The sequence below is a fragment of the Cryptomeria japonica genome, chromosome 9 (assembly GCF_030272615.1).
Source record: "Cryptomeria japonica chromosome 9, Sugi_1.0, whole genome shotgun sequence".
Classification (NCBI taxonomy): domain Eukaryota; kingdom Viridiplantae; phylum Streptophyta; class Pinopsida; order Cupressales; family Cupressaceae; genus Cryptomeria; species Cryptomeria japonica.
The window spans coordinates 414115321-414142649 of NC_081413.1; positions in this window are offsets into that span (position 1 = coordinate 414115321).

A 27329-nucleotide genomic window follows, 5' to 3' on the forward strand; every position below is an offset into this window, starting at 1 on the left:
TGATCCTCTTAGTAGTTCAACATCAACTTTCATTGGAAAAATCAAAATGCTCAATCATCAACTCAGAAAGTTGAAAGATGAAGAAGAGAAAAGAAGCCTTAGCATGTTAGAGCTCCAGTGCTATTTAGCACCAATTATAGACTTCATGCAATTGAACATTAAATAGGCATACCACTTAATTAATGCACCTAACTACAAGACAATTGACGATATGGAGGTCTTCATTGCAGTATTACATGGCCACTTTACTACCATGAAACAAATTTAATCTTCATGGGAATCTTCTTTACAAATGGCTCAAGAAACATTTAAAGAGATTTTTGCTTTATTTTGACAAATCATCTTGGATAGTCTTTTCCATTGATGGAAAAAGGGGGAATTTTGGCTTTTATGGAGTCTTGTTAGAAATAGGGGTTGTTAGAAATAGGGGCAATGGGACTGATACAGTAGTTTGTAGAATTTGCCACCAATGCCAAAGGGGGAGTTTGTTGGAATTCTAATGCAATTTTGTATGACCGGTAAATAATATGGTTGTCATTGTTGGAAACATCATCTCTTTAGTCTTCCCAATCCTTAGGGAGTAAGCAAACTGGGCAGTGAGTAAATCAATAGACAGTAAGTATACTGACAAGCACTAGAACGAAAAGCAGTAGACTAACAAGTAGTAGACCAAAAAGTAGTAAGGCGATTGAGTAGTGGTGAGTAAATCTGTAAGGAAGATGTGCACCGGCTAAGAAAAGACTAAACTAGTACACTGGAAGAAATCAGCTAGACAAGGTTTTGATCGGTTCACTAGAAAACTCATTAACCGATAGACTGGTAACGTTCAGTTACAACCAGCTAAATTAGAAGTCTTCTCTTAGTCAACCAATAAAAATATCAGCATGTTTGATAATATTGACAGAGATTCCTGCATGATCTCAGAAGTGCAATTTAAGGCTTGAAAGGTGTGTTTTGGAAAGAAAAGTTGGCGAAAGACTTAAGGGTCTATAAATACACAAATCTCATTGTTGAGAAGGTTGTTGTCAAGGTGAATGAAGTTAATGTAAAAAAGGACACAAGGGGAGTTTCAGAGCATGCAGAGCCAAGTGACAAAAGACTGGTAGAGTGGGGTTTCACAGAGTAGCGACTCAGGTAACAGAGGACCAGCAATGCAGGATTCAAGTATCAACAAACTGGAAGAAGGCAGAGTTGTGAAGACCAGGCATAACTCATGCAGACCAAGACTGATGCCTAATTGTGATCTGATCAGGCTAATGTGTAGCTTCTTGTATCTGATCATTTCTCTGTTGTTTTGAAATGACTGAAGCATAAATCCCTTAACTGGGTGGAATTTAACAGGTCCCATTGTATAAATCCCTTAACTGGGTAACATCTTAATTGATGTTCTAAGTCCTTTAACTAGGCTACCTTTAACAGGGTAAAGGCACTAACCAGCCTTGATCAAAATCCATTAACCAGGTGGCACCTAACCAGTGTCTTTGTAATCTCCTAACAAGGATGTCTCTTCACCGGGCATACTCCAAAAGAGTAAAATTTTTGTGTGTTTCTACTCACACCGTGCTTTTCTCACTATTGGGTTTCCACAAGATAAAACTGTGTGTCTTTATGTATCTTTTCATGTATGCTTATTCTTCTATAGCAATTGTGTACATTAGTGAATGGTTAATTAGTTCATACTTAAAGAAAAAGTATGAATTAGTTAAAATCGGTAATGTACTGATTCACCCCTCCCCTCTCTATACCGGTTGGGACTAACATAGGAAAGGTCATATCATCCTCTATCACCAAAGGATCTTCATGGTGAATAAAATCTCTAGGAGAAGGATCAACATTACTCTTTAAAGTATCACCTTTGCGAGGGAGATATTTGAAAAATATGTTAACCATCTTGTCTCGAACTAGGGTATCCTATGAGTAGAACCAAGTTGAGGAGAGAGAGATGCTTTATTTTTAGAAAGAGAATGATTGAGATTCATGGAAGGTGAAATTATATCAAGAGAGTTATCAATCATGATTTCATCCCCTTAGGCTAGGATTCTCTCATGGTTTAGAGAATAATCAACACCTTCTTCTAATGTTTCATCCAAAATAGTGAGGTCACTGAAAAAATATTAGAAATATCTTGCACAAAGATGTCCTTATTGCTATTGCCAATTTTAGGAGAAGGGATAACATTGTTTATTAATTCTTCATCCTTAGGAGGGAGATAATCACTACATGTATTTAAATCATCTTCTTGCCTCAAAATGTGTTCAATAGGATCTTTAGGGGAGAGAGAATTAAGGAAATTGGTCATGGTTTCATCTTCTTTCTCTAAGGCATCTTTATGGATAAGACAAGCTTTAGGAGAAGGGCAAGCATTTCTCATTAATGCATCATCTCTAGTGGGAATTTTGTTGGAATCAAAAGAGAAAATGCCCTTACTAGGAAACGTAGGGACAATACCATCTTATAGCACAAAATGAACCTCATGAGGGGAGCATTCTTTATGAGGGAGATGAACATCCTTCTCTAAATATTCATGCTTAGGAAGGAGATCTTTGGAAGAAGTGTACATAACCTCTTGTTGTATTAACATGCCCCCATTGGTAAGACCAAATTTAGGATAAGATAAGTCAATATCCATCAATACCTTTTCACTTAGAGAGGAATCATGTAAGGAAGGTAAAGTAACATCAAGAAAGGCATTTATGATATCATCCTCTTCTCTAAGATAGCCAGGTGGGAAGGACACATTTTAGGAGAATTTTCAAGATCACTGTTCAAATCTTCATCCTTAAAGTACGGGAGAGTTTTAAAGGGATTCGTAACAAATCCCTTAGGAAATAAAATGTTGTCATAGATAAGAGGAGGTTCTTTAAGATATGGAAAAATTGGAACAAGGGAAGCTAACCCATTATTACATTTATGAAATGAATGCATCATGACAAAAATTTCCTCTTTCAAATGATAAGATATGCAAAATAGAAGGAAATGTTTAATTTTAACCAATGAAAGCACTCTAAATGTTGATTTAGAAAATGAAATTTATGAGTGAAATGTGTTCCAAAATCATATTTGAAATTAATAATCCCAGTTAAGCTATCCACAAGTTCAATTTTGAATTGAAAAATTAGGGTTTTAACAAAATTAGCCTCTAAATTTTGAAATTTGCAAGGACTTGAATCTTGTAAATGCAAATTTGAATTTTAAATAGAAAATAAACTCAGATCTGAGAACATAAATCAGAATTGAAGAAGGTTGGATTCATGCCGGGTTCACCAAAATGTGGTGGCAAGAAAAGAAAGATCAGGTGACTGGGACCTAATCCCACTTTTGCCAACACATTGGGAATATGAAAGAGACTAGGGAGATAGCTCAATTTGGCTACTTCTTGTGAGAAAGAGAGAGTTAAGGAATACCATGCCCCTGTCATAGGCATATTATGGCAGATCTAATAATTTTGGGTGGTTCTTGTGCCTTTTACTGAGCTGAAAGTGCCTTCGGGTACCTATTTCTACACCTGCAACTGAAAAGAAAAGGTTTGGGTGGATATATGGTGTTTTTTCTTAGTCAAACCCCTATGTTGGTGATTTCCACCTCCACAAATAGCCAATGATGTACTGAAAATATGTGTGCTAGAACTTTGTGTGTATGCAAGATCCTAAATGATAAGAAACTAGAGCTAGCCTATGCATGAGAGTAAACCCTAAATGTAAATGATAATGCTTCAAACCAAATATACTAAATGATCTAAATCATGAATGTAAATATGCAAATTTATGTAAAAAAGCTCATACAAAGACATGAAAATAACATGAAATCATACCAATCCCCAAGGGAGAGATATTGCCACTAGATCTCCTATTATTATTCAATGTCTTCAAGGCTCCTAATTGATGATGAATTCTTGACAAATTCTTTATGAATGTTGTTAAATTTTGTTGAATGTTGTTGAAGACTCCACATAGGCTTCTCTTTCACTATATATCAGGCTCCTTGTGCTCCAAAAACCTACTCTTAGATTCTCAGATAGATAGATCTTAGCTCCCTTCAAACGAAGAAAGAGAGCTCTTATGTATGAAACCCTAGATCTTAATTTTGACTTAATTCCACCTTTAGGCCAACCTAGGAATTGAATTTCCCGCCAATCTTTTGGGGTTAAGAATTATAATATCATAGAATTGTGCTCTCAAAATTTCAGGAAAAAAGCCGAGGACCGTGGCGAGAATGCACATGGTCCGACCAACTTTTGACCAAATTTTCAAGGCCATTAGATATGATGATATTAGAGAAAATCTGAAAGTTACAGCTTATTTTGAGGTGTTTTCATAGGTAAAATCGGACCTTAAAGGTCAAAATAGGACATAATTAGTGTTTATGATTAAATTATTTATTGGAGAAATAAAATAAAAAGGGGCACACTTAGGGTAAAGGGCCCAATTTTATATTGTATGATGTGATGAAATATAACTTTAGCTTTAATTAAATTAATTAATTAAATGCTTCAAGGGAAATAATAATTCAAGATGCAAATACACTAAAGCGAGTGCTAACCTAAGAGTGAAATTGTACCACCCTAGCAAGGGTGTACAATTTATGACATGACAATAAGTTATTGCCCAGGTGACTGGCCTTTCTTTGGAGGGAAGAAGATGGAAGTGGTCAAGTCATGTGGCTAACAATGAATATCTCAATGTATTCTTCAAGGGGAAGGAGGTACTTGTTAAAATTCAAGGTGGTTTTGCTAGAGAAGAGCTCCTTTGAAATATAAATAATAATAATTGTGAATATCCTTCCCTCTCTTTCTTTCCATAGAGAACACACACACAAATGAATTAGGACTCCCAATTTGAATTATTATATCTATTATTAGCCTTAGAAACTCATTTAGTAAAATAATCCATAACAACATTCTATTTGTGAAGAATATAAACAAAGAAGATGGAATTTAAATTTTGACAAGATAGATAATATGCTCCACAAAATATGCCAACTACTCATCAAAACTCCCTTTGTTAAAAAAAAAAAACCAAAATCATGTAATTTATCTCACAAATAACACGGTTCCAACTAAATCATAAAGATCTCTCATGCCACAATGATAACAAGTTATCTCATAATGAAAGGAAAAAAAAGTTAACCGAACCATTATTATCACATCTAATATCAACAATCTCAAGTTAACTGAGATTAAATTACAAAGAACCATCAAATATTTATTGTAAAAATAGCCAATGGAGAAAAAGAACATTAACCAATTCTATTAACCTTATAAGAAGATTTGACCTAAGATCTAAAAGGAATAGATCCAACCAAATGACCCAAATCTAACTTCTTCAAATTCAAGTTACCAAAGAAAATTATAACATACCTCATATTGCACACATAGGTTAGTGTTAGAATATCCAGTGGACAATTGAGAGGGGCGAGTGAATCAGTTGTCAATAGATTATATCAACCAAACCACTTTATAACCTTTAACTGGAGCACATAAACATTGAATACCAGAATAGCAAAAATAGATACCAGTAAGCAATAAAACTTAAGTATGAAACAAAGAATCAACACAATGCAACCATACCACGTAACACCATGATTTGTACGTGGAACTCCTAGTAAAGGGGAAAACCGCGGTGGGAACCCTACCCACAATGAGATGATACTCCTACAAAAAGTATGTTATACAATAAGGGGCCTACACATGCAGTAAGGCACACTGTCTAGAGCATACTGCTCATTACAAAGAAGTCTCACTGACTACAAAGAGGTTATAACCACCTCAATATAATTGTACAACAATTCAGAAGAATGAACTACCAATGATAGCATCTACCATGCCTGATTATAGTCCTAGTTAAGATCAATACTAGAGGCCTTTGACCTCTTACATAAACCCAATCTGATCACCTATGATTGACCAAATATCCTTCACATATGATCTTTTCATTATTTGCACATTTCATTCCATGACCATGATCTACAATGAGATCTTACATCAATTTATAAAAAACCCTAAGGACTAAAACAATTAGGTCGGCCACCTAAAAGATATTACAATAAGATCATTACATACATCCACACTACAATGATACACCATGTCTTCTTTAGACCAAAACAACATTAACCAATCCATAAATCATCCCAGTAACGTGTAGAGAACACTTAATATCATGTTACATGATACCGATCCATAACCTAGATAGATACTAGCTCCAAATAGATCCACCATGCCAAAGTGATATCTCCAATTAGTTGAGGCATGAACAAAGATTACCTTTTGCATCCTGAATTCCATCTAGAAGCCAAACCACCTCTTATGCATCTTGTCAAAGATTCTCAGTAAACGCTCTATCAGTAAAATCCTAAACCCTTACCTGCATAGGCTTACTAGAATGTATGATAGAATCCGATCATCAAGTCAATACCAACTGACCAAAATATACTCCAGAAACATGCAACACATCAAACCAAACATATTCCATTGATTAAAACATGTCGGTAGTATCCAACTGATAGTCTCTTCTATCTGTAACACTAGTTCTTCTACCGGTAATCAAAATCTATCTGTCAGTAACCAATCATAACAGCTAGTGTTGACATCAATGACAAAAAATCAATGCAACACATAATAAATTCCTTTATATTGCCAAAAATCTCCCCCTTTGGCATTAATGGCAATACTAGATGAGAAAAAGAAAACATCTAAGTGCCAAGAAATGCCAAAAAATTCTCATAGAAGATATAACAATGAAAAACTGAAAAATCCCAGCAACTCCCCCTAAGGAGTGTAGTCCTATTTGAAAGTGATTTGAATCTCTCCCCATATGACATATTGTGACATTATTTTCTACATCATATAACTCTCCCCCTTTGACATCAATGCCAAAGAAATGACATAGATATCAAAATCCTGTGAATCTCAAAGCTGACTACTCCCCCTGAGTAGTAGCACCACTACATCAATTTGGAGCAAAGGATAACATTGATGATACATACTGAACTGATTCTCTGCTTGATTAATTAAGTTTCTACTGGAGGGGTAGACACCCCTAATGTGTCTCTTAAATACTCAAATGATTCCTTAGACAATGGTTTAGTGAATATATCTGCAATATGCTCTTTAGTGTTCACATAAACTAATTTGACTTCCTTTTCTTCCACCTTTTCCTTCAAAAAGTTATATTTTATTGATATGTGCTTAGTCTTAGAGTGAAATACCAAATTTTTAGACATGCCAATAGCTACAGAGTTATCACAATAGATAACTACTAGTTCATTGCAATTTACCTTGATATCCTTCAACATTTGCTTCATCCACAAGACTTGTGTGCATTAGTTGTTGCTGCAACATATTTAGCTTCTGCAATAGATAAAGAAATGCATGATTTTTTTTTGCTGATCCATGAAACAAATTTCTTTCCAAGAAAGAAAGCTCCACCAAAAGTGCTCTTCTGATCATCAGTATCTCCTACTCAATCTACATTTGAATATGCAAATAAATGCAAGTTATCATCTCTAGAGTACCATAAGCCATATTCTGTGGTTCCTTGCAAATACCATAATATCCTCTTTACTGTACATTCATGATTTTATTTAGGATTAATTTGATATCTTGAAACAATACTTATTGCATTTATAATATTCAGTCTAGTCTGAGTTAGATATAACACGCAACCAATCATAGACTTATACCTTGTCAAATTTACTGGTGCAGATGTGTCTTTGATAGATAATTTATCATTTGTCACCATAGGAGTACTTACCGGTTTGGAATTATCCATACCAAACTTCTTCAACAATTCCCTTAGATACTTAGTTTGACAGATAAAAATTCCTTTTTTAGTTTGAGTAATCTGCAAACCTAAGAAAAATCTCATCTCACTTGTCATAGATATTTCAAATTCATCCTTCATATTATTAGAGAATTCATGAATAATTTATCTTCACCTCTAAATATGATATCATCAACAAATAATTCAATAATCAGAATATCATCATCAGTGATCATGTAATATAAATTGTTGTCAACATTACCTTTTGTATAGCCAATCTTCAAAAGATATTTATCCAACCTTGCATACCAAGCTCTAGGAGCTTGTTTCAATCCATATAATTCTTTCCTTAACCTGCAAACCATATCTTTGTCATCTATTAGTGAAAATCCATCAAGCTGCTCAATGTATACTTCTTCCAAGCTCACCATTAAAAAATGCACATTTAATATCTATTTGATAGATCTTATAGTTCTTGTATGTTGCATAGGCAATAAATAGTCTAACAACTTCAATTATAGCTACTATTGCAAATGTCTCACCATAATCAATTCCTTCCATTTGAGAATATCCTTTACAAACCAGTCTAGCCTTGTTTCTTACAACTTGACCATTCTCATTTAATTTATTTCTAAAAACCCATTTATTTCTAATAACATTCTTATTTTTAGGTCATGGAACTAAAGTCCAAGTTTTATTCTTCTCTATTTGATCTAATTCATCTTCCATAGCCTTTAACAAATATTCATCTTTACAAGCTTAAATAACAGATGTCGGTTCAATTTAAGAAATAAGACATACCTCTTCATTTGCCAGTATTCTTCTTCTTATAACTCCCTTGTTCCCATCTCCAATTATATGATCTTCAAAATGATTTAATCTTACATACCTTGGTGTCTTATGAACTTTAGGTTCTCTGTTCTGATCATCAGTTACAATTGAATTTTTTGATTGTACCGGTGTAACTGTCTCAATGTCTTGTACCAGTTGAGGAATTACCAAATCAGTTATGATAATTTCCATTGTCGGTTCTCTATCATATGATATAGATTGATTTTTGTATTGTTTATCCACTTTCACATTTGTGCTCTCCACAATTTTCTGCAATCTTTTGTTATAACATCTATATGCTTTTCTCTGAATTGAATATACAAGAAATATCCCTTCATCACATCTAGGATCAAACTTCCCAATTGAATCATCCCTTTTGATATTAAATTTTCTTCCAAAAATTCTAAAATATTTAAGAGTAGATGTATATCCAAACAATAATTCATAATGTCTTACTAGTTTCACCTTTGATATGAACTCTATTGAATGTGTAGACTATTGTACTCACTTATTCTCTCCAATAGATCTGAGGCAATTTGGCTTCCATCATCATGGTTCTTGGTGCATCCAAAATGGTTCTATTCTTCCTTTCCACTACTCCATTCTACTGATGAGTCCGGGTTGCAGATAATTGTCTCCTAATTTCACTTATTTCATAATAACTGTTAAATTCATGAGATGTGAACTCACCGCCTTGATCTGATCTCAGACATTTGATTTTCAATCCAGTTTCTATTTCCACCATTACTTTAATGATCTTTAATTTCTCAAAATCTTTAGACTTCTCCCTTAGAAAAGTCACCCATGTCATTCTAGAATAATCATCAATTATAAGTATGAATTACCTATCACCTTGAAAGCTTCTCTTGCTAGACCACATAAGTTAGCATGAATCAAATCAAGCACATCATTGATTTATCATGTATGATCTTAAAAGAAGTTCTAACTTGCTTTCCCAATTGACATTCCTAACATACCAGATTATGAAGTTTTATAATCTTAGGTATATCCCTAACCGCCTTTATTGAACTGATCTTAAAATTACAATCAAAATTAAAAAGACACAACCTCTTATGCCATAACCAACTCTCATCAGTATGATCAATCAAACATATCTTATCACTGATATTCAAGTGAAAGATATTACCTCTAGTCTGAGTATCGGTTGCAATCTCCAGGCCAGTTCTGTTAATGATTTTGCATTTTCTATCTTTGAACTGAAGTTAGAATCCCTTATCCACTAATTGACCAACACTTACAAGATTATGCTTTAAACCTTCTACATAGTAAACATTATCAGTATTATGCTCACCATCTAGAGATATAATACCTCTACCTTTGATCATACATGCTTTGTCATCGCCAAATCTGACTTGACCACCATTGTATTCTTGTAGGGGCATAAATTTTCTTTTATCTCCAATCATATGATTTGAGCATCCACTATCAATTACCCATTCATCCTTGTCTTCAACTTTTTCTGCCAGGGCCTTTTCTTCATTCTTGATAACTGGTTCCGGTTCATCTTCCTTTATAGCATAGAACACCCATTCCTTTCCACTGTCGGATCCACTAGAAGAGTCTCTTGTTGGTTCTTCCTCTGAGTCATCACTTACTCCTTTCTCATCAACATAGTAGCATGATTTATCTATGTTTCTCATGTGCTTATTCTTGAACTGATATTCATCATTAGGCTTAAAAGATCTTTTAACTCTTTCTTCAAATCTTGAATTCCTTTCAGAACATCTAGATGCAAAATGACTAATCTTATTACATGCAAAACATTTAAAAGGTGCTTTTCCTTCATACTTATTTCCTGTCAGTCCTTTACACACTCTTCTAGCAAATAGTGCTTCAAGTTGCTCGAATTCTTCATCCTATTTCATCATATCTTCCAATTCTTTTGCATATAGGGCTTTCCAATCACTTTTGCCAGTAGATGATGATGCATGAAAAGTAGGTTCTGACTTTGCATCTCCAGAGGGTCCAAATTATTCAAGCTCAAAAGCATATAATTTCCCAATCAAAATGTCTCTATTAATTGAAGTGTTTGCCAATGTTCTCAATGCATTAATTACAACAGCCTTCATCTTGTAAGCCATTGGTAGGGCTCTCAGAAATTTATTAACTATTTCATCTTCACTCAGAGATCCTCCACAACATTGAATTCCCATGACATTCTCATTTACTCTTTCCATAAATGTAGCAATTATTTCATTATCTTCCATCTTCAAGTTCTCATATCTTACCTGGTAACCATCAAGTTTAGCAATTTTGAGAGTAGGGTCACCTTCATTCAGAGTTTGAAATTTATCAAACATAACCTTTGCAGATGATTTATTAGTCAATCCCATGATTTGTTGATCAGTGAGTGCACACAAGAGGGATTCTCTAGCTCTGCAATTATTTTCAATAGTTTTGTCCAAGTCTATGGGAGAAGGATTCCCAGATGTCGGATCATAAGGTATATATCCTTTCTCAGTGATCTCCCAAATATCCTTTCCAAGACATCTAAGATGAGTCTCCATTCAAATTTTGCATATCCCATAGTTTGTTCCATCAAGATTAGGGATTTCTCTTCTCAAAATAGCTACTGTTGGATTTGAGCTAATAGTTTCCATAGGATCTACCTCAAGTAGTTAAGCTTCTGCAAAAGAGGACCAAAGCTCTAATACCAATTGTTAAAATAACCGGTGGACAACTGAAAGGGGGGTGAATAAGTTGTCAATAGATTAGATCAACTAGACCACTTTATAACCTTTAATCGGAGCACATAAACATTAAATACTAGAATAGAAGAAATAGATACTAGTAAGCAATAAAACTTAAGTATGAAACAAATAATCAACACAATGCAACCATACCACATAACACCATGATTTGTATGTGGAAAACCCAATAATGGGAAAAACCACGGTGGGAACCCTACCCACAATGAGATGATACTCTTACAGAAAGTATGTGATATAATAAGGGGCCTGCACATGCAAGAAGGCACAATGTATAGAGCGTACTACTCATTACAAAGGAGTCTCACTGACTAAAAAGAGGTTATAACCACCTCAATATAATTGTACAACAATTCGGAAGAATGACCTACCAATTATAGCATCTACCATGCCTAATTATAGTCTCGGTTAAGCTCAATACCGGAGGCCTTTGACCTTTTACATAAACCCAATCCGATCACCTATGATTGACTAAATCTCCTTTGCATATGATCTTTTCATTATTCACACATTTCATTCCATGACCATGATCTACAATGAGATCTTACATCAATTTATACAAACCCTAAGGCCTAAATCAATTAGGTCAGCCACCTAAAAGATATTATAATAAGATCATTACATACATCCACATTAAAATGATATACCATGTCTTCTTTAGACTAAAACAATATTAACCAATCCATAATTCATCCCAGTAACATGTAGAGAACACTTAATAGCACATTAGATGATATCGGTCCATAACCTAAATAGATACCGAACCCAAATAGATCCACCACACCAAAGCAATGTCTCCAATCAGTCGAGGCATGAACAAAGATCACCTTCCGCATCTCGAATTCCATCTAGAAGCCACACCAACACCACTTATGTATCCTATCAAAGATTCTCAGTAAAAGCTCTGCTGGTAAAAGCCTAAACCCTTACCGGTATAGGCTTAATAGAATGCATGATAGCATTTGATCATCAAGTCAATACCAACTGACCAAAACATACTCCAGAAACATGAAACACATCAAACCAAACATATTCCATTGATCCAAACATGTTAGTAGTATCAAATTGATAGTCTCTTCTACTGGTAATCAAAATCTATATATCGGTAACCAATCATAATAGCTAGTGTTGACATGAATGACAAAACATCAATGTAACACATAATCAATTCCTTGATATTGCCAATAGTTAGTACATCAAGTCTCAATACTGGAGACAAAATTTAGGCCAACATTATGATGTGCATGCTAAATCAATTGATAAAAATTTAAATTCATAATGCATTAGTATATTAGCCTAAAGAAGATCAATTGATAAATATTGTAAGATTTATATTAATGGTATAAATATAAATAAATAACTAGGAACTATTCACTTATCAATATTATCAACATACATATTTATCAACTCCATATTTTGTCTTAGATATATAAAAGTGTACTAATATCATGTGTTCATTCTTATTGATCTCAACAAGATACTTTCCAAATATAGGAATCAAACTAATATAGATTCACAAGAACCGCATTTAAATATATTACATTTCTTTTTCTCTTTATTTTATTTACATCTTTCTCAATTATATATATTTTCGTAGAAAACTATATTTTATCATTTCTATTATTTAAATTAATATGTTATATTTTGGAAACAATCTTAATTAAAGTTTATTTTGAATACTTAAAATATTTGTGTAAAGGTTAATTTATGTTTGGGATAGATAACCTAATAAATTTGGGTTGTTCATACTTTGGTAGGACATGGCCTTCTTGGTTAGGGTCTAAGATGTTGGAGGAATTTTAGTTCCTTTCCTCTCAATGTCAAATTAATCCTACAACGAAAGTATAAAAATCAAATCCCCCATGGATATCCACCTCCCTAATTTTACCAGCCCTCTCCTTTGGGCTCACAAGCATCACTAGAAGAGGGAATTTTCAAATTTGAAAAATCTCAGCCTAATGCTGACTACCACCAATGGTCATATTATGTGGACTACCAATTGGGCTATGATTTGTGATGTCCACCTCACCATAAGATGATGCAGAGTTGTGGACAATGTCACTCCATATTTGAGAGTTAGACCAACACTTTCAATCCCATCAACAAAACTAGCAATTTCAGCACCACTAGTAGTTCACTTCCACAAAAATAATAGATTGGTTCTATTGATAGAACAAGCAATTTTTGTGCCTTAGAAAATTTACCATTGGTAGAAAATACGCCATTCATGGTATCAAAAACAACACTCACCACCCCTGGCACAACCTTGCCACCCATGGTAGTTTGTGGGACCTCGACAGTCTCCCCAGTGGTGGAAGCCACAACAATTATAGTGGATGTCGATGGAAGCTATAATAGTCATAGTGGATGTAGAAGTATGGCCCTCACCAGCCAAGATAGGAACAACAAAACTTAAACTGACACTAGCAGAGGGCCATCCATGAGTCCCACATAGAAGAACAAGGAAGTCATTGATTCATGGCTGGAAACATTGGGAATCACTCTAGAGGATCCACTTGAGTCACCATGGGTGATACCTAAAGAGATGAATGCTCCTGAGTAAAAGAGTAGAGGAGACCATGGATGAAAATGAAATCACAGAGGGTGATAGAAATAGAACCCAACCTGATGTTGTAGGGAGGGAGGGATTGTCATCTGGTGAAGACAAGGAGATCATACTATGATTGAGCAATCTAAATCCAAGGGATCACATTGGCACTGTGCAACAATGTGTCAAATAGTTGGAGGGGTTGCATTTTTTTATAGTAGAGTTGGAAACATTGCAAGATGTGTCAACATTGGTGACGATCCCATAGTGATTCAAGTGACAAACCATTTCTTAGCATTCGTGAAGGGTGAGTGTAACACAATTTTTTTTAGGTGCTTCATTTCCAAGGGGTGGATGAAGGAAGAGACATATGATATGATAGATGCTTGAATTATGACTCAAACAATAGTAGATGGCCAACTTGGTCTTTTGAAATTATTTTGGGACATGGAGGTCACCTTCGAGGACTTATTCTTGTAGCACAAGAAAATGGTGGTGGTGCGAGCAGAGAAGTTGACTGCTCATTAGGAGCATTCCCTTGGGAAGAAGAGACAGTAAGACAAGCTTTGGCTGACCACATACAAAAGGCCTAAGAGCAATCAACCCAGGAGCATTCAGGGGTCACAACATTGGAGAAAACTATGGCAAAACATATCTAGAAGTTTATGGAGGAGTAGATGAGGACAACTTTGGTAGATAAGGTTACTCAATTGGAGGCCTAATTAGCTAGTAGGGATGAGCAAATAAAGGGGAAAGTTGAGGATCTAGAGAAGAAGGATAACAAGTTAGAGAAGATGCAAAATCAACTCATGGAGGTTGTATACATGATCAAAGCTGCTCAAGAGCGAGAGTTGGTGGCAAACAAGTTCCTTCAACACCTACAATAGTACTCATATCCTAACACCCCTTAGTCTTCTCTACTTCTAGGTATGTTCTCTCATCCCTCTCACTAGTTTGCATATACTAGAGTTAGCTCCCATTTTGTTTTTGTCATCTGGAAGATAAATTTGTTTTCAAGGGGGCTGATGTAGATAGCAAATCTACCATTAGTAAATACATAATGTTTTGGTTATATGGTTGTTAGTACTTGGTAGTGTAACTAATTGTTCTTGAAAGGTTGTGTTAATTGTCGATGGTTGGTAGTCTTAACCAACTGCTAGGCACTATATATGTTGGTGTATTGTATGGGAAATTATGGAGGAATAATGTATACACAATTACACTTGGTAATAAAGGAATATCATTCTACCATATGTTGCACTGAATATTGATTGATATTATTTATGCTATGTTTATGTATTTTGTTTACTCTATCTTAACTAGAACTATCCCATTTGAGAGTAAACAATGACCTTCTTTGTATTGAAAAGAATATCCTAGATTTCTCTTTGTTCATTATTTTTCCTAACAAATCTTGAATATTCCTCAATGGCATTTTTTATAATCTGTACCTCTCACATATTAGCCTTACTGGACAATACAATGCCATCTACGAACTAAGCTTGAGAACATAAAAATAAAATATTTTGTTTTTAATGAAAAAAAGAGAATTCTATTTGGTCAAATGAGTGAGAGAGTCTATTAATTTTCTATTTGGGTGTCATGACATGTGTCTTATATGAGCCATGTGAAATATGCACTTTTGAATCTCAAAAAATCTTGGGATGCTATCATGTTTTGTAATCTCTCCCATGAGGAACCTTAAGGAACCCAATAATACTACATACATTAACAAATAAATGCAATAATTTATTTATTTTTAAGAAACATTTAATAAAAAATACTAATTAAGATTCATACACATATATTTCCATGAGGTTCCTCAATAACATGTAATAGTTCAGGTTGCATGAAACATGAGAGTATAACCTTAAGAAAAAGTATACATTACATTTATCCATATTAATCTTCCAAGGACTTTGATATATAAATCATTATTATGAATATTGTTACCTCTCTTTATTTTCATCTTCATATAGGGATTATACACACACACAAAAAAAAAATAAATAAATAAAAAATGATTCAAATAGAAAAATGATTAGCAAACACTTCACAACAAGAATTGTACAAACAAATAAATAAGAAAATAGAAAGAAATTTTTGAAATAAATATATGAAAAGGATGCACAAAATTTATGGGTTTACCCACAACAAAGGGATCTAAAATCATAAATGTCTAAGATTAGAGGCAAAGTGCATAGATAAAAATAGCATTACTATATTCATAAATGAATAAAACTGGTTAAAAAGTCAACATACCATACTAAACATAGGGTGAATAATTTGACCATTGGAACTAGGTAAGTTAAGATGCTCAAGTGAATCCATGTATTCTCCTTCACATCCATCTATGGATCAAACAACTATATAAATATATCCCACACATTGAAGGTAAATCATCAAATAAATATAATAAAAAACATACTCAAAGTAGTTATTTAATCTAGCAGCACAACTATCCATCTCATAGATAAGAGTTAATAATCAACTCAATATATTATGACAAGTTAAGGGTTAACATAATATATAATAATCAATGCAATATATTATGAAAAGTTAAAAGTTAACATATGGGTGAGTATTTAACATCTACGTGAAACATCTATCATTTGATCAGATGCTTCCACATAGAATACTTCCTCTAATGATGTTCACGACTATATGGAATACCACTTCTTCCATAATTCTCTCTTATATATCAATCCTTTTACAGTTTGCATTGTATCCACTTGATTTATAATTATTCTTCTATTATGATGATTGTAGCCTCCCATTTCTCATTCTATCTCTCATGATGCACTACCCTAGTACCAACTATGGGGTCTTAGTCTACTCCATGTTAGGTGTCTTATCACCTAAATCTTAATAAAAAATGAGATTGACTTGTGATTATTTAAATATGGGTTTAAAAACTAAGTGTCTTATCCAAAGAGGTATATGCAGTAATTGTTTTTAAGATATATCTTTCTAAAACACCATTTATAAATAATTCACAACATGATTCCTCACCAAAGCTAGCTTTTTGAGTTAGTCAACATGGTTAGGCATTTGGTATAGTACACACAATGATCCTCTCCAACATTTGTAAAACCATAATGATGACCATCCAAACAAATGAATCAATAGCTCTACATATAAATTCATACAAATAATCATACAACACACACTTACACCATTCATATGATAATTCATTAAGTGATACCTATTGAAGAGTAAACTCCAAATAGTACACTAAACTAGTGATTGGCCTTAACATATTTTACTTAATACATACCTAATATTTCACATTGGTTAGTACATCAAGTCTTAATAGTGGAGCCAAAATTTAGGCTAACATTCAAATGTTTATGCTAGATCGATTTATAAATATTTAAATAAATAGCGCACTAGTATATTAGCCTAAAGTAAATCAATTGATAAAATTTATAAGATTTATATTAATGGCGTACATAAAAATAAATAACTAGCAACCATTCATATATCAATATAATCAACATGGATATTTGTCAACTCCATATTTTGTCTTAGATATATAAAAGTGTACTAATATCATGTGCTAATTCATATTGATCTTAACAAGCTACTTGCCAAATATAGGAATCAAACTAATATAGATTCACAAGAACCATATTTAAATATATTACATTGCTTTCTCTCTTTATTTTATTTACATCTTTCTCGATTATATATATTTTCACAAAAAACTATATTTTATCCTCTCTATTATTTGTATTATTATTAGTTACATTTTGGCAATAGTCTTTATTAAAATTTATTTTGACTAATTAAAATATTTGTGAGGGTTAATTTATGTTTGGGATAGAAAACCTAATAAATTTGGGTTGTTCATGCTTTTGTAGTGCTTGGCCTTCCTGGCTAGGGTCTGAGATGTTGGAGAAATTTGAATTCCTTGACTCTCGATGTCAGATTACTCCTTCAAGGAGAGTATAATATTCCAATCCCCCATGGATATCCACCTCCCTAGTTTTACCCACTTGGTCTCCTTTGGGCTCACGGGTATCGTCGGAAGAGGCAATTTTCCAATTTGAAAAATCTCGGCTTAATGCTGATTAGCACTAATGATTCATATTATGTGGACTACCAATTGGGCTAGAATTTGTGATGTCCACCTCATCATCATTTGTTGGCATTGTTTCTGTGAGTTTCTTTTAATGATGTAGATTACTCAAGCTACAATACATGTGAAACCTCTAGAGAAATGTGAGCTCAAGGAATAGATTGAGATTAGTTGGACATGTGGGTGTCTACTTAATGATCATTTCTTAAGCCTTGATTACAAGGTAACACTTTTTACATCCAATATCACTTCGAAAGGTTGGATTAACCTTTCACATGCTTCTTCTTATCTAGAGGATATTTCTAGCAATTATTTCATCGGTGGCTTGCACGATTTCAAAAATTTTAACATTTATGTTAAGAATAATCTCACTTTGACAAGGCAATGTTTTTTGGTTAGCTTTTTTGGTAAAGAGTTTATGTTGAGGGCTTAGGAAAAATCCTTGGCTATCAACATCGATGATTTTTCTATGGGAGGTCACATGGTTCTTAAGCCAGATAACTCGATGACTTCAAGAAGGATGTTGTGGTTTGGAACTATCATGTCGAAGGCGGGTTCTCAGAGTTCATGGAAAATCTATGAGGACATGATCAATAGCTCTCCATTAAATTTGTTCTCTCCTAGAACAATCATAGAGTTGTTATTAGGGGAATTTCCTTTGAAGTTTCTAAAGAAGTTATCACCTAGGTGACTGGCCTTCTTTGGAGGGAAGAAGATGGAAGTGGTCAAGTCATCTGGCTAACAATGAAGGTCTCAATATATTCTTCAAGGGGAAGGAGGTAATTGTTAAAATTCAAGGTGGTTTTGCTAGAGAAATTTGGCAATTTGGAGGAATTGATTATGTGTTGCATTGATGTTTGTCATTGATGTCAACACTAGTTGTTTTGGTTGTCTATGCTAGACAGTTCAAATAACCAGAAGACAACTGAGAGGGAGGGGGTGAATTAGTTGTCACAGATTATCAAAACCTTGAGCAATTAAAACTTTAATACCAAAACCCAAAATAATAATACCAAAATGCTTAAACCAAATACCAGAATAGCAGTTAAACCAATTAAGAATAAATAATAATCACAGAATAAATACCATCCACATGACACCAAGATTTATATGTGGAAAACCTGGTAAAGGGAAAAACCATGGTGGGAAGCCTACCCATAGTCAGATAATACTTTTGCAGTAAGTATGTGAATTACAATTGAGGGGCCTGCACTTGAAGGAAGGCCAACAACCTAGAGCATACTACTCATCACAAAAGGAGTCTCACTGACTACATAGAAATCTAGACTACAATCTGGAGAAGAGGTTTAACAACAAAGATCGCATCTCCTATGCTTGAGTACAGTTTTGATTAAGCTCAATACCAGAGGAATAAATCCTCTTACATAAACCCAATTCGATTGCCAATGATCGAAAAAATCCTCTACCTGAATGATATTACATTATTTGCACATTACATATCCATATCTCATTCCCATGAACTTATCCTTATCATGATCTACAATGAGCTCTTACATCTATATATACAAACCCTCAACCATAAACAATCAGGTCGGCCACCAGACAATATACCAATTACATAGTTACAAAACATGTCGTCGTTAGACCAAACAAATAATATCCAACACATAAGACATCCCAGAAACATATCGAGATGTTCAATCCACGTGCTTCATTAAGTCGATCTGTAACCTAGACCAACCAGGACCCAATATAGGTCCACATGCTACAGCAATGATCTCAATCCACCAAGTCTACAACATTATCACCATCAGAATCCTAAAACTTTACTAAAAACTATACCAACACCACTTATACATATCACCAAAGATCTTCATCAAAAGCTCTGCCGGTGAAACCCTCACCGGAACCGCAAGCCAAGCTTCCAAGCAAACAGGATAACGTCCGATCACTAGACCAAAACCAAATGATTGAATATGAACATGAGTGTCATGAAAAATCCAATTCTATAACCAAATCATGTTGGAGCATACTAGATCATGCCGGATCCAAACCAACTAGAAACCACTCATCCTATCAGGACCAGAAGGGTGCTGACAAAACATCCAAATAGCTAGTGTTGGAATCAATTACAAAACATCAATGTAACACATAATCATTTCCTCCAAATGGCCAACAATATCCCCCTTTGGCATTCATGGCAACACTTGTTGTGAAAAACATCTAAGTACCAAGAAGTGCCAAACAAGTCTCCCCCAATGAAAGACAACCAACAATCTCCCACATAGAGATGTAGAAATTAAGTTCTGAAATAAAGACCGAACTCCCCTATGAGTGATATCTCTATAAAGCTCTGAATTATATATATATCTCCCCCTGATGTATACAACCAACTCCTTAAGTTTCTTTTTCACATCTATATCTCTCCCCCTTTGACATCAATGCCAAAAATCTAACAGAAATACCAAAGCAAAAACATAAACCATTGAATCACAAAGTTGACTACTCCCCCTTGAGCAGTAGCATCCTTCGATCAATGCTAGAATGAATAGTATCTCTGATAATGCATACCAAACTGATGCCAAATAGCAACAATCAGGTCTCTACCGAAGGGGCAGAAACTCCCAATCTGTCTCTGAAGTACTCAAACGATTCTTTAGGCAAAGGTTTAGTGAAAATATTTGCAATCTTCTCTTTAGTGCTCACATAAACCAGTCTAACTTCATTTTCTACCACCTTTTCTTTCAAAAATTTGTATTTGATAGATATGTGCTTTGTCTTAGAATGAAATACCAAATTCTTTGATATATCAATAATAGCAGAGTTATCACAGTGAATAACTACCAATCCATTACAATCCACTTTTATATCCTTCAACATTTGCTTCATCCATAAAACCTATGTATAGTTAGTAGTAGCATCAACATACTCAACTTCGGTATTAGATAAATAAGTACATGATTGTTTCTTGCTAATCCATGAAACCAACTTCTTTCCAAGAAAGAAAGCTCCACCAGAAGTACTTTTCTGGTCATCAACATCTCCAGCCCAATCAACATCTGTGTATGCACATAATGTAAATTAATAATCCTTAGGGTACCACAAACCATATTCTTATGTACCTTGCAAGTATCTAAAAATCCTTTTCACTGCACTCTCATGATTTTCTCTAGGATCACTCTGAAATCTTGATACAACACAAACAATATTCATTATGTCAGGCCTAGTCTGAGTCAAATAAAGAAGACCTCCAATCATAGACTTGTCTCTTGTAGGATTTACTGGTGTAGAAACATCTTTTCTTGTCAATTTCTCACTTGTAGCCATAGTAGTACTTATTGGTTTAGAATCTCCCATACCAGATTTCTTCAACAATTCCTTAGCATACTTAGTTTCATAGATGAAAATACCTTTATCAGTTTGAGTAATGTGCACACCTAAGAAAAATTTCATTTCCCCAATCATATATATTTTAAGTTCTTTCTCCATATTGTTAGCAAATTCCTTGCATAACTTATCATCACCTCCAAAAATAATGTCATCAACAAATACTTCAATAATCAGTATATGATCATCAGTGATCTTATAATATAAATTACTGTCAACATTACCCTTAGTAAAAGCGAGCCTCAAAAGATATTTGTGCAACCTTACATACCAAGCTCTAGGTGCTTGTTTCAATCCATATAAAGCTTTCCTTAACCTACAAACCATGTTTGTATCATCTGATAGTGAAAAAACATTAGGTTTCTCAATATAAACTTCCTCATCAAGATCCCCATTAAAAAATGCACATTTAACATCCATCTAATAAACCTTATAGTTTTTATGTGCATAATAGACAAGAAATAATCTTACAGCTTCAATCCTAGCTACTAGTGCAAAAGTCTCTCCATCATCAATTCCTTCCTTCTAAGAATATCCTTTACAAACCAATCTAGCCTTATTTCTTATAACTTGACCATCCTCATTCAATTTAATTTTACAACCCCATTTAGTTCCAATAACATTCTTATTTTTAGGCCGGGGAACCAAAGTCCATGTGTTATTTTTCTCAATCTGATCTAATTCATCTTCCATAGATTTCAACCAATATTCATCTTTACATGCCTCATTTACTGATACTGGTTCAACTTGTGAAATTAAACATGCCTCATTAGTTTCTAGTCTTCTTCTTATTATTACTCGATTTCTCTTATCCCCAATGGTTTGATCTTCTGCATGATTCAATCTCACATACCTAGGAGTCCCCTGACTCTTTGTTCCTCTTCCCTATTCTTCAGTTACTGTATAATTTTCTGATGCTTCCAGAGTAACTAGTGTTAGGATAACTAGTGGACAACTGAGAGGGGGCGGTGAATCAGTTGTCAATAAATTATATGAATTAATCCACTTTACAGCCTTAAACCAGAGCACATAAATATTAAATACTGGAATAGCAAAACCAGATACCGGTAAACAATACAACTTAGCAATGAAACAAATAATCAACATAGTGCAACCATACCATATAACACCATGATTTGTATGTGGAAAACCTAGTAAAGGGAAAAACCACAATGGGAATCCTACCCATAGTCAGATGACACTTCTATAGAAATTATGTGATACAATGAGGGGCCTACACATGCAGGAAAGACACACTGCCTAGAGTGCATTGCTCATTACAAAAGAGTCTCACTGACTATAAAGAGGTTATAACCACCTCAAGATAATTGGACAACAATCTAGTAGAACGAACTACTAGAGATAACATCTACCATGTCTGATTACAGTCCCAATTAAGCTCAATACCGGAAGCCTTTGACCTCTTACATAAACCCAATCCGATCTTCAATGATCAACCTAATCCTCTGCCTGAATGATATTACATTATTCACACATTACATTCCAATTCCTTATCCGTTGCCACTACTACGATCTACAATGTGATCTTACATTAATTTATACAAACCCTAAGGCCTAAACCAATTAGTTCATCCACCTAAAAGATATTACAATAAGACCATTACATACATCCATATTAAAATGATATGCCATGTCATCTTTGGACCAAAAAAACATTAGCCAATCCACAAATAATCTCGGTAACATGTAGAGAACACATTAACATGATACCGGTCCATAACCTATAGACACTAGACCTATTTTGGGTGCACCACGCCAAAGCGATGTCTCCAACCAGTTGAAGCACGATCAAGGATCACCTTCTGCATCCTTAATTCCATCTATAAGCCACATCAACAATATTTATGCATCCTGTCAAAGGTTCTCAATTAAAGCTCTGCTGGTAAAACCTTAAACCCATGTCGGTAAGGGTTTACAAGTGTGTATGATAGCATTCGATTACCAATCAATACCAACTGACCAAAACATATTCCAAGAACATGTAACACATAATGCAAAACATACTCCATTGATCCAAACATGCTGGAAGTGTCCAACATATAGCCTCTTATGTCGGTAACCAACCATAACAGCTAGTGTCGGTAACCAACCATAATAGCTAGTGTTGACATCAATGACCAAACATCAATGCAACACATAATCATTTCTTCCATATTGGAAATAAATGGTTTAACACTTTGTTCTAGTAAAGGTACTACCGGTTCAAATATAATCATTTCTAGCACCAATTCCTTCTCAAAAACTCTGATTTTACCTCTATTCAGCTCATCCACTTTGAAATTAGCACTCTCTACAATTCTCTACAATCTCTTGTTATAACATCTATATGCCTTTGTTTCATTAGAGTAACCAATAAATATGCCTTTATCACATCTAAGATCAAATTTTCCAATGATATCATCTCTCCTAATATAACACTTACTACCAAATATTCAGAAATACTTAACTATAGGTGTATTGTCAAACCATAATTCATAAGGTGTCTTATCGGTTTCTCCTTTGATATGTACTCTGTTGAATGTATAAACCATTGTGCTCACTACTTCTCTCTAGTAGATATGAGGTAGACTAGCTTCCATCATCATTGTTCTAGCAGCATCCAAGATAGTTATGTTCTTCCTTTCCACAACTCCATTCTACTAAGGTGTCCAAGGAGTAGAAAATTGTCTCCTTATACCATGCTTTTCACAAAAGTTATTAAACTCTTTCGATGTGAATTCTCCACCATTATCTGACCTCAAACATTTAATCTTCAATTTTGTCTCAGTTTCCACTTTAGCCTTAAAGATTTTAAACTTTCCAAATGCTTCAAATTTTTCTTTTAGAAAAGTAACCCACATCATTCTAGAATAATCATTAATGATTAGCATGAAATATCTATCACCTTGAAAACTTTTAACTCTAGAAGGGCTACACAAATCAGTACAAATAAGATCAAGAACATCATTAGATTTGTCTTGTATGCTCCTAAAAGAGGTTATAACACCTATTTCCCCATTTCACATTTTTACATACTGGATTATAGGGCTTCACAATCTAAGGTATATCTGTAGCTGCCTTAGTTGAACTAATCTTTACCATGCAATCAAAATTCACATGACACAACCTTTTATGCCATAGCTAACTCTCATCAATTTATGAAATCAAACATGTCTTTTCACCAAAATTCAAATGAAATATATTACCTTTTGTCTGTGTACCAGTTGCAATCTCAAAACTAGATCTATTAATGATTTTGCATTTTCCATCCTTAAACTATAATTGAAATCCCTTATCCACCAACTATCCTGCACTCAAATGATTATGCCTTAAACCTTCAACATAATAAACATTTTTAGTATTGTTCTTACCATCCAATGATATAGCCCCTTTTCTTTTGATCATACATGCTTTGTCATCTCCAAATCTAACTAGACCAACATCATATTCTTGCAAAGATAGAAACTTTCCTTTATCTCCAGTCATATGATGTGAACAACCACTCCCAATTACCCATTCATCCTTGCCTTCAATTTTAGCAGCAAGTGCTTTCTCTTCAGGTAGATTCTCTTCTAGTGCCAGATCATCTTCCTTGATAGCTAGGAACACCCATTCCTTCCCATTGCCAGAACCACTAGCAGAGTCTTTTGCTGGTTCATAATCAAAATTAGTAATACCCTCCTCATTCGCTATGTAGCATGATTTGTCTTTGCTTTTCCTATACTTATACTTGTTTTGATATCTAGGGTTAGGCTTAAAAGATCTTCTAACTCTTTCTTCAAATCTTGAATTCCTTTCAGGACATCTATATGCAAAATGACCAATCTTATTACATGCAAAATGTTTAAAAGGTGCTTTTCCTTCATACTTACTTCCTACCGGTCCTTTAGGTACTCTTCTAGCAAATAGTTCTTCAAGTTTCTCAAAATATTCATCTTCTCTTTTCATATCTTCCAGTTCCTTTGCATATAAAGCTTTCCAATATTGCTTACTGGTTGTAGATGTAGATGCATGAAAAGTATGTTCAATCTTCACAACTCTAGAAGGTCCAAATTCTTCAAGGTCAAAAGCAGATAATTTCCCAACCAAGGTATCTCTATTGACAAATGTATTCGCCATTGTTCTCAACTCATTAATTGCAGTAGCCTTCATTTTGTAAGCTGGTGGTAGGGCTCTCAGAACTTTAGAAACAATTTCATCTTCACTCAAAGTTCCACCACAATATTGAATTCCCATAACAATCTCATTTAGCCTTTCCATGAATGCAACAATCCTTTCATCTTCTTCCATCTTTAGGTTTTCATATCTCACCAGGTAACAATCAAGTTTAGAAATCTTTACTATAGGGTCACCTTCACTAAGAGTCTCTAACTTATCCCATATAGCCTTTTCTAGATGATTTGTTAGTAAATCCCATTATTTGTTGATCAGAAAGTGCACACAAGAGGGCTTCTCTTTCTTTACAATTACTCTAAGGCTCCTTATTCAGGTTTGCTATAGAAGGATTGCCAAATGTTGGATTATAAGGTGTGACACTATTATATGTGATATCCCAAATCTCCTTGCCAAGAAATCTCAGATGAGTCTCCATCTGAATCTTCCATAATGTGTAATTTGTTCCATCAAGCCTCACAATATCCCTCCAAAAGATAGCTCTGGAAGAACTGGATGAACTTGAACTATTAGTTTCCATAGGATCTTCCACAACCAATTAATCTTTTTGCATAGAGGACTAGAGCTCTAATACCAGTTGTTAGACAGTTCAAATAACCAGAAGACAACTGAGAAGGGGGGGGTGATCAGTTGTCAAAGATTATTAGAACCTTGAGCAATTCAAACTTTAATACCAAAACCCAAAATAATAATACCGGAATGCTTAAACCAAATACCGAAATAGTAGTTAAACCAATTAATCATAAACAATAATCATAGAATAAATACCATCCACATGACACCAATATTTATACATGGAAAACTCGGTAAAGGGGAAAACCATGGTGGGAATCCTACCCATAGTCAGATAATACTTCTGTAGTAAGTATGTGAATTACAATTGAGGGGTTTGCACTTGCAGGAATGACAACAACCTAGAGCACACTTCTCATCACAAAAGGAGTCTCATTGACTACATAGAAATCTAGACTACAATTCGGAGAAGAGGTTGAACTACAAAGATAGCATCTCCTATGCCTAAGTACAGTTTCAGTTAAGCTCAATACCAGAGGACTAAATCCTATTACATAAACCCAATTTGATCTCCAATGATCAATCAATTTTGTTGCTTGAATTATATTAAATTATTTACACATTACATATGCATATCCCATTCATATGATCGTATCCTTATTATGATGTACAGTGAGATCTTACATATATATATACAAACCCTTGACCATAAACAATTAGGTCGGCCACCAAACAATAAACCAATTACATAATTACAAAAAATATTGGCCTTAGACCAAACAAATAATATCCAACACATAAGACATCCCGAAAATGTATCAAGAAGTGCAATCCACATGCTTCATTAAGCCAGTCCATAACCTAGACCAACCAAGACCCAATATAGGTCCACACACTAGAACAACGATCTCAATCTGCCAAGTCTCAAATATGATCACCATTAGCATCCTAAAACTTCACCAAAAACTATACGAACACCACTTATGCATATCACCAAATATCTTCATCAAAAGCTCTATCAGTGAAACCCTCGTCGGAACTACAAGCCAAGATTCTAAGAAAATAGGATAGCATTCGATCACCAAACCAAAACCAACTAACTGAATATGAACATGAGTATCATAAAAAAGCCAATTCTGTGACCAAATCATACCAGAGCCTAACAGATCATGCTAGATCCAAACCAACCAGAAACCACTCATCCTACCGGGACTAGAAGGGTGTCAGTAAAGCATCCAAACAACTAGTGTTGACATCAATGACAAAGCATCAATGCAACATATAAAAAATTCATTCAAATAGCCAACAACCTACCAGGTTCCGGTAGACTAGTTGGATTGTGATGTTGA